Below are 7394 nucleotides of genomic sequence, written 5' to 3'. Positions count from 1 at the left end.
CAGAGTTCAGAGTGGGGAAGGAACCTTGACAGCACCACTTAAGCTCTCAAAATAGGGGTAAAGGAATAAATACTCTGCTGAATTAAGTGGACACAACTCCAGTGAATTTTTCCCCATGTAAATTGTGCTGTCCCTCTGCACAGGAGTCAGTGTCACCCATTGAGAGGTACACCACAAGGAGCTGAGATTCTGGAAGAATTTACCCACCTGCCCAGCCTCATTGGTGTGCTATACACCATCTGTGAAACCTGTATGCAAAAATCACTTCCTCCAGGTTTCCTCTTTAAAGAGAAACTCCAGAACCTGAGTCTGTCCCAAGGAAATGAGCTGGTGATTCGTAGCAGAGAAGTCTCTCCAGAAGAGAAAAAATATGAAACTATTATTGTTCTGTATTTCCATCTCAACCTTCCACATAGGTGAGTATTTGGAGGTTGACTGTGGGAAATAATTACTTGGGCTGGGTTTCAGGGAATTAGGTGTCCAGGTCCCATTCAGTCTCAGTGTGACCTTGGGTGTGTGTCTTTGAGAAAACAAGCCTTGATTGCTGGTTTATTACCTATTCCATTAATGCATTTCCCTCTCTTGCCAGGCCCCATCTTGGGGTTTAAGATGACCTAGTCTGGTTTGGGAGAGGCAAAGGTCTCAGGGTCCCTCAGTCTGACCTGTGCTGTCTCAGATTCTGCCCTCTCTACTGGTGAAGACTGGTGGCATTGGCTCAGGCAGCCTCCAGGAAAAGGGCTGGTGTGGCTGGCATTGATAGACAGATATGGGAACACCCACTATTTCCCTGACATTAAAAATTGAGCCACCATCTCTGTGGACCCTTCCAAGAACGAGTTTTACCTGCGAGTGGACAGCCTGAGTCCACAAGACACGGCAACATACTACTGTGCGAGGAGCACCTACCAGATGCAGAAACCACCGTGATACATGCGAGCACAAAAACAGGCCTCAGCCTGAGCCCCCAGAGGCCATCCTTTTTTCAGTTGCAAGCCTTTCAGACCCTAGCACTAAGCCACATAGGGTTCTCTAAATCTTATGTGAAATCATGGGGATTTAAGATCCTAAATCCTAAAGTCACTTTTGAGAAATGAGGCCTGGGTTCCTAGTTCACTGAGTGCTTCTGAAATTTTTACCCTGCGTCATTTTTGAAAATGGGATTTAGGCTTCTAATTTATGAGATGCTTTTAAGAATTTTACCTTACATTTATTTATTTATGGGCAATCTGTTGAAAGAGACCCATTTCCATCAACAGATTCACTAGTTACTTCAAAATCTGTTGCTTCCAGCGGGCTAGATTACTTGTTAAAACCGAGGTGCTGCAGAATGCGCTGCTAGGTCCAACAACTGAAAAGAAAAGAAAAGAAAAGAAATTATGTGTGTTTAAATATATAAATAATTCTCTTCTGGTATAAATGAACAGAACTCTGGTAACTTCTATGCCAGTGAATTTCTTTCTAGGTGGGTCACAGACCATATATGTGTTTAAGTTAACAGAAATTAATGCAAGAGAGGAAGCAGTCATACCTGAAAGGGAAAGACACACAGGTGTTTTTTGCTCAATTCCAAGACAGTAAAAATGGGCTATTTATATGACTTCCACCTGCATGTGGACCACAGGAAAAAACCCATTCATTCTCTCTCTCTCTGCTTCCCTCTCCCTCCCTCCCCCAATTCCTCTCTCTCTCTTGCTCTGTCAAGGTTCCCTCCACCTCCAACCTTGTATCTTGCAAAATTAATCCTGCATTACAGGAGAATTGTACTGTGGCTTCCCCAATGCACATTCCTTGAGACATTTGTACCTTCAGACTCTCCCATTATCTTAAAAGCATGAAGATATCTAAATGACTACAGTAGTGCTTGACTTCCCCAGGGGACACAGTGGAGTTAGGTGCCAGGTTTCCGTGAGAACCCCAGCCTAAAATAATTTAATGTTCAGTATCTTTGAAAATCTTACTCTATGTGGCATTCCCCATGTCACAAATAAAGTCCATGTTTCAGTCGGGGAAGGGAAGCTTCGTAACTCCCTTTTCCAACCACTTGATCCTACTCTCCCCTAAGTGTTAGGAATAGAACCCAGGAGTGGTAACTTCCAGCCCTTTCTGCTTTACCTGTGAGACATCAATCTGCTCCCAAACCTGGGATAGAACCCAGGGAGTCCTGCACACAAAGCTCCTCTTCTGTAAGCCACTGGCCCCAATTCCCTTCCGAGATCTGGGATAGAACCCAGGAGTCCTGACTCCCAGATTCTCATACACTCTACACTCTGCTATCTTCATAGATTTGGATAAGGAACCCAGGGCTCCTGTCTCCAAGTCCCCACTTAGATCCCACTCTCCTACCGGATCTTTAAAGATAAGCCTGGATTCCTGACTTCAAGCTCCCCTGCTCTAACACACTAGACTACACTCCCTTTCCAAAAGTGAAAATAGAACACAGGAGACTCCAGCCCCCCCTTGTCTAATCGCTGACCTCTCTGACTTCCCTTTAAATTCATTTCCTGAGCTGCACAGATGCTTCCCCTAAAGAACAGAAAAGGGAGGAGAGATGTAGCGACAAAATAACCACTGGGTTGTTTTTATATCTGTCACTGAAGCAAGTAAGTATACGTCATGAAAATCAGCCATTTGGCTTTCTCCTTTAAATAAGAAACTCCCAGAGCAGTGGTTCTCAAACTTTTGTTCTGGTGACCCCTTTCACACAGCAAGCCTCTGAGTGCAACCCCCTTATAAATTGAAAACACATTTTTATATATTTAACACCATTATAAATGCTGGAGGCGAAGTGGGGTTCGGGGTGAAGGCTGGCAGCTGGCGACGCCCCATGTAATAACCTCACAACCCCTTGAGGGGTCCTGACTCCCAGTTTGGGAACCCCTGCCCCAGAGGTCTTTGTCCATCTGAATCTTGAATGGACGGCGGCATTCTTGTTAAATCTTCCCGCAAAAGAAAGATGAAAGCACTGATCATTTCCCTTGGCCTACTCATCCTGTGGCCATGTGAGTTTTGATAGGAGGCAGTGGGACATAGTTATTTGTCTTACACCATCTTTTTGTGTGATGGATTCCTTCTTTCTTGTGTGTGGTTGCTTGTGCTTTGAATTCTCCTCCCCTTTTCTTCCCAGGTGTCCTTTCTCAGGTGCAATTGAGACAGCCATGAAAAGCAGATTCTGAAACCCTCAGGGTCACACCGGCTGACCTGTGAAGTGGCTGATGTCCCCATCACTGATTCTTATGACTGGGGATGTGTCTGTCGGACTTGCCAGAGCCCGCTGGAATGGATTGGACACACCCTTCCCCATCATTTCAAAACCGATTACTCTTATCTAGGGACACGTCCAGAAATTAGTATTATCTCTTGTTGAATGCACTGACCACTGAAGACACCACCATTTATTATTATGCTGCAAATAAATACTACGGCCTCTCTGGTGCAGTAATACGTGGTGGTGTCTGCAGCTCCCAGGGAGGCCAGCTGCAGGGAGAACCGGTTCTTGGAGGAAACAGGGGAGATGGTGATTCGACTCTGGAAGGATGAGCCGTAGTTTGTGTACCAGGTGGAACTGCAGTAATATCTCCGTCCCAGCCACTCCAGCCCTTTCCCAGGAGGCTGCCGGACCCAGTGCCAGCCGTGACCACTAGTGATGGACTGACCCGAGTCAGTGCAGGTCAGCGTGAGGGTCTCTCCCGGCTTCACCGCTCCAGGGTCGGATTGGATCAGCTGGATCCAGGCATGGTCACCTGCAAAAGGAAGAAATTTCAGGAATTATAATGCTGTTCCGAGGACTGACCGGGGTCTCCCCCTGCTCTGCTGAAGTCAAAGGGCATTTCTCCCTCCAGTACAAGAGAAGTAGGATTTTTCCTATCTGTCTCACACAGACACTCACCAGAATGGGTGGCTAAGAGGAAAAGGAAGGTGAAGAAGGAGTCCATGATGGTCTGAATTAATTAACAGACTTCCAGTATCCGGGACTGGGCAGTTCAGTGTTTGGGGAGAGACTGAGGCACCTGGAAACAGGAGTTTGTATTTAAACAGGAACCCCCCCGGCAAAGTTCCCTCTAATTTTTGACAGGCCCTGTGCGCAAAAAATTTCTTCTGTGCAAATGTTTGTGTGCTTGGTGTTTTGCCGTGTGCTCGGGATTTAGGATTTGTGTGCATGCACACAGCTTAGAGGGAACAGTACCCCCTGGGTAGGGATTTGCATGCAGGTTTCACCCTGCGGGGATGGGAGATGAAAGGGGCCTGCAGGGAGCTGGTTCCAGGCTAAATGAGGGAAACAGATCGAGGTGCTGCAGCTGCTGCCCTGCGGGGAACAGGGGAGAATTGACTGGCTGATAGATTAGGTCTGGTGTCAGGTGGAGGGAGGATGGGTGAGTTTATCTCCCTGGGGCCTGGCCATTGTCATCAGTCAAAACTCAGGATTTGATCTGTCTGGGAAATGAGGCTCTCAGATCAGCTTCAGAGGCATAAAATAAAGACGTTTATTCAGGGGAACTTGGAAATAACCTTAAATATGGTTAATTTAGGGCTGGCTTCTGCTCCCAATGAAATCACTGATGAAACTGCCAGGGACCAGTCATGCCCACAGTGACGGGGATGACAAGGATCTAAAATAATCCCACAGATATCAGTGCTGTTGTGCTGGATTTGTACCAGTGTAAATGAGAGTGGAATCTCGTTTTCACTGACGAGATAACAGCAGGATTGGACCAGATGGAGAACTGCTCTGATTCCAGTAGAGCTGGGTGGGAAAATGGGTTGTCCCTCTCCCCGAAAGCAATGACTTTTCTTCAAGAAAAGAAAAGACAAGACTCTGACAAGTAAACATTTTCAATTATCACCAACCTTAAAATTATTTTTTGGCCAAAACCCAACATTTTTGCAGCCAAATACCCTGCCCGGTTACACAGCCCTGAGAGAGCCACTGACCAAAGGAGCTAAAGAGCTCGAGTGGTTTCAGCTCCTTTTCAAGGGTGATATGGGAGTGTCTGATCTTTATGCAAATCTGACAGTCACAGTCCCCGCTTAAATAGCATCTCCTGGGTTCTCATGGGACCTGCCTGCCCAGGGGCTAAAGTGAATTTCATTCTTTGCCCTTTTTTCTCACCTTTTCAAGAAGATGGAAAAGGCATTGTCACTTCTGGTTTTACTCGCTCTCTCGCCCTGTAAGTCAGGAGGAGAAATCCGGGGGGAAATGATCAAACCCTGAGGAAGAGCGGTCAGGATTTAACTGAAACATTTCCTGTCTTTGCAGGTGCCCGGTCCCAAATCCAGCTGACCCAGTCCGGGCCGGGTGTGGTGAAGCCTGGAGAGACCCTCACACAGACCTGCGCCGTGTCTGGTTACACCATTTCTTCTGGCTACAACTGGGGCTGGATCCGGCAGGCTCCTGGCAAAGGCTTAGAATATATGGGGTATATATACGGACCTAGCCAGGGCACCAGCTATGCCCCGGCTTTCCAGAGCCGAATCACCATCGCCATAGATTCCTCCAAGAACCAGTTCTCCCTGCAGCTCCGCTCGCTGACGGCTGCAGACACCGGCACCTATTACTGCGCCAGAGACACGGTGATACGGAGCAGAGCAGGACCCATACAGAAAGGGGAAGCGGTTTCTGTACAGACATGCAGGGCATTTAATGCTGTCATTTTCTCTTGAGAGACAGAGGCATGAATTGAGAAGGAGAGAGAATGGCTAAGAGTCAGGATTTCATGAAGTTCATACAAGGAAATGATACTCTAATATTACATAAGAACATAAGAACGGCCACTGGGTCAGACCAAAGGTCCATCTAGCCCGGTATCCTGTCTGCCGACAGTGGCCAATGCCAGGTGCCCCAGAGGCAGTGAACCCAACAGGTCATGATCAAGTGCTGAAAACAATGACATTTTTCACTGCAGGACTATGGTTTAAACAAGGAAATCACTGGCAAACCCCAACTCTCATCATGTTCTCTCGTCCCCAGCTGCTTTCCCACCCCAGTTTACAACACTCACTAGATGGACTCTACATGGATCCAGGATGGGGGGTTATCAGGGATCTGGAACAGCTGCATATGTGGCCAGATTAATAAAACTGGGACTTTTCAGCTTGGAAAAGAGACAGCTAAGGGGGGATGTGACAGAGGCCTATAAAACCCTGACTGCTGTGGAGAAAGTGAATAAGGAAGTGTTATTTACTCCTTCCCATAACAGAAGAACCAGGGGTCACAAAATCAAACTAATAGGCAGCAGGTTTAAAACAAACTAAGGAAGTATTTATTCACACAGCGCACAGTCAATCTGTGGAACTCTTTGTCAGAAGATGTTGTGAAGGCCAAGACAATAACAAGGTTGAAAAAAGAACTAGATAAATTCATGGAGGACAGGTCCATCGGTGGCTATTAGCCAGGATTGGCAGGGACGGTGTCCCCAGCCTTTGCTTGCCAGAAGCTGGGAATGGGTGACAGGGGATGGATCACTTGATGATGACTTGTTCTGTTCATTCCCTCTGGGGCACCTGGCATTGGCCACTGTCAGAACACAGGACACTGGGCTAGATGGAGATTTGGTCTGACCCAGTCTGGCTGTTCTTGTGTTCTTATGTTCTTAAGAAGCCTAGAGGATTTAGGAACCAGAATCTCACTGGATTTCACTGGCAGCTGGAGGCTTAGCCCCCTACCTGTCTCTGTTCTTCTCTGTCCCTTGTCGCTGGAGTGTGTCAGCAACTCACAACCATTCCTGGATTTCACCCTCTCACTCTGCACGTGAAGCAAGGAAGTCTCATTAACCCCATTTTACAGATGAAGAACTGAGGCCCAGAGTCACAAAAGCAGAGATTATCCAACCCGCCTAGGGAATTTGGGCACCCATCACCCACCAACACGAGTGGGAATTGCACACGCAGAGCCCCCAGGCAGATTTACCCAAAGGCAACAAGGAGCGAGTTGGTGATTTCGGGACTGACCCTGCAACTCCTATCCTCTGTCCTAGGGCCCCAGGTGAATCACCAGACCAATACACAGCTGTGCTAAGCTGACCATGCGGTCTCTGTGGGGTGTAAAGGGGACCCCTGTCCGAAGGGAACATCACCATGTACTGAGTGCTTACCCCCCTGCTAGCTCTTATAGCCACCCCGGGGAACCCGCATGCAAATCCCTGACCTGGGGGGTTCCTGTTTAAATACAAACCACTTGTTCTAGGAGCCTCAGTCTCTCCCCAGACACAGAACGGCCCTGTCCTGCCCACTGGGGAGTGTCTCCATTAGGCATCACAATGATACTGTCACTGCTCTGCTCCCTTTTCCTACTCACTGCCCCATCAGGTGAGTATTTCATGGGACACTTAGAAACACCGATGTGGAAATGCACCAGGGAGATTCAGCCCTGTTTTCTCTTCCCCCAGGTGTCTTCTCCC

General features: G+C 47.7%; 1 pseudogene across 1 annotated transcript; it reads right to left on the bottom strand.

The window, feature by feature from the left end:
* Positions 1–1522: 1522 nt before the first annotated feature.
* Positions 1523–3932, bottom strand: LOC311529941 (immunoglobulin heavy variable 4-38-2 pseudogene; annotated as a pseudogene). Its single transcript has 3 exons — positions 3887–3932; positions 3421–3740; positions 1523–1528 (listed from the first exon to the last, which is right to left on the bottom strand). The product of its transcript is annotated as an immunoglobulin heavy variable 4-38-2 pseudogene (transcript).
* Between the last annotated feature and the right edge of the window lie 3462 nt (positions 3933–7394).

This window comes from Lepidochelys olivacea (assembly GCF_965140295.1).
Source record: "Lepidochelys olivacea isolate rLepOli2 genome assembly, chromosome: 13".
In the NCBI taxonomy this organism is placed as follows: Eukaryota; Metazoa; Chordata; order Testudines; family Cheloniidae; genus Lepidochelys; species Lepidochelys olivacea.
Note: the sequence above shows the minus strand (reverse complement) of the source record. Positions and strands in the feature narration are given on the sequence as shown.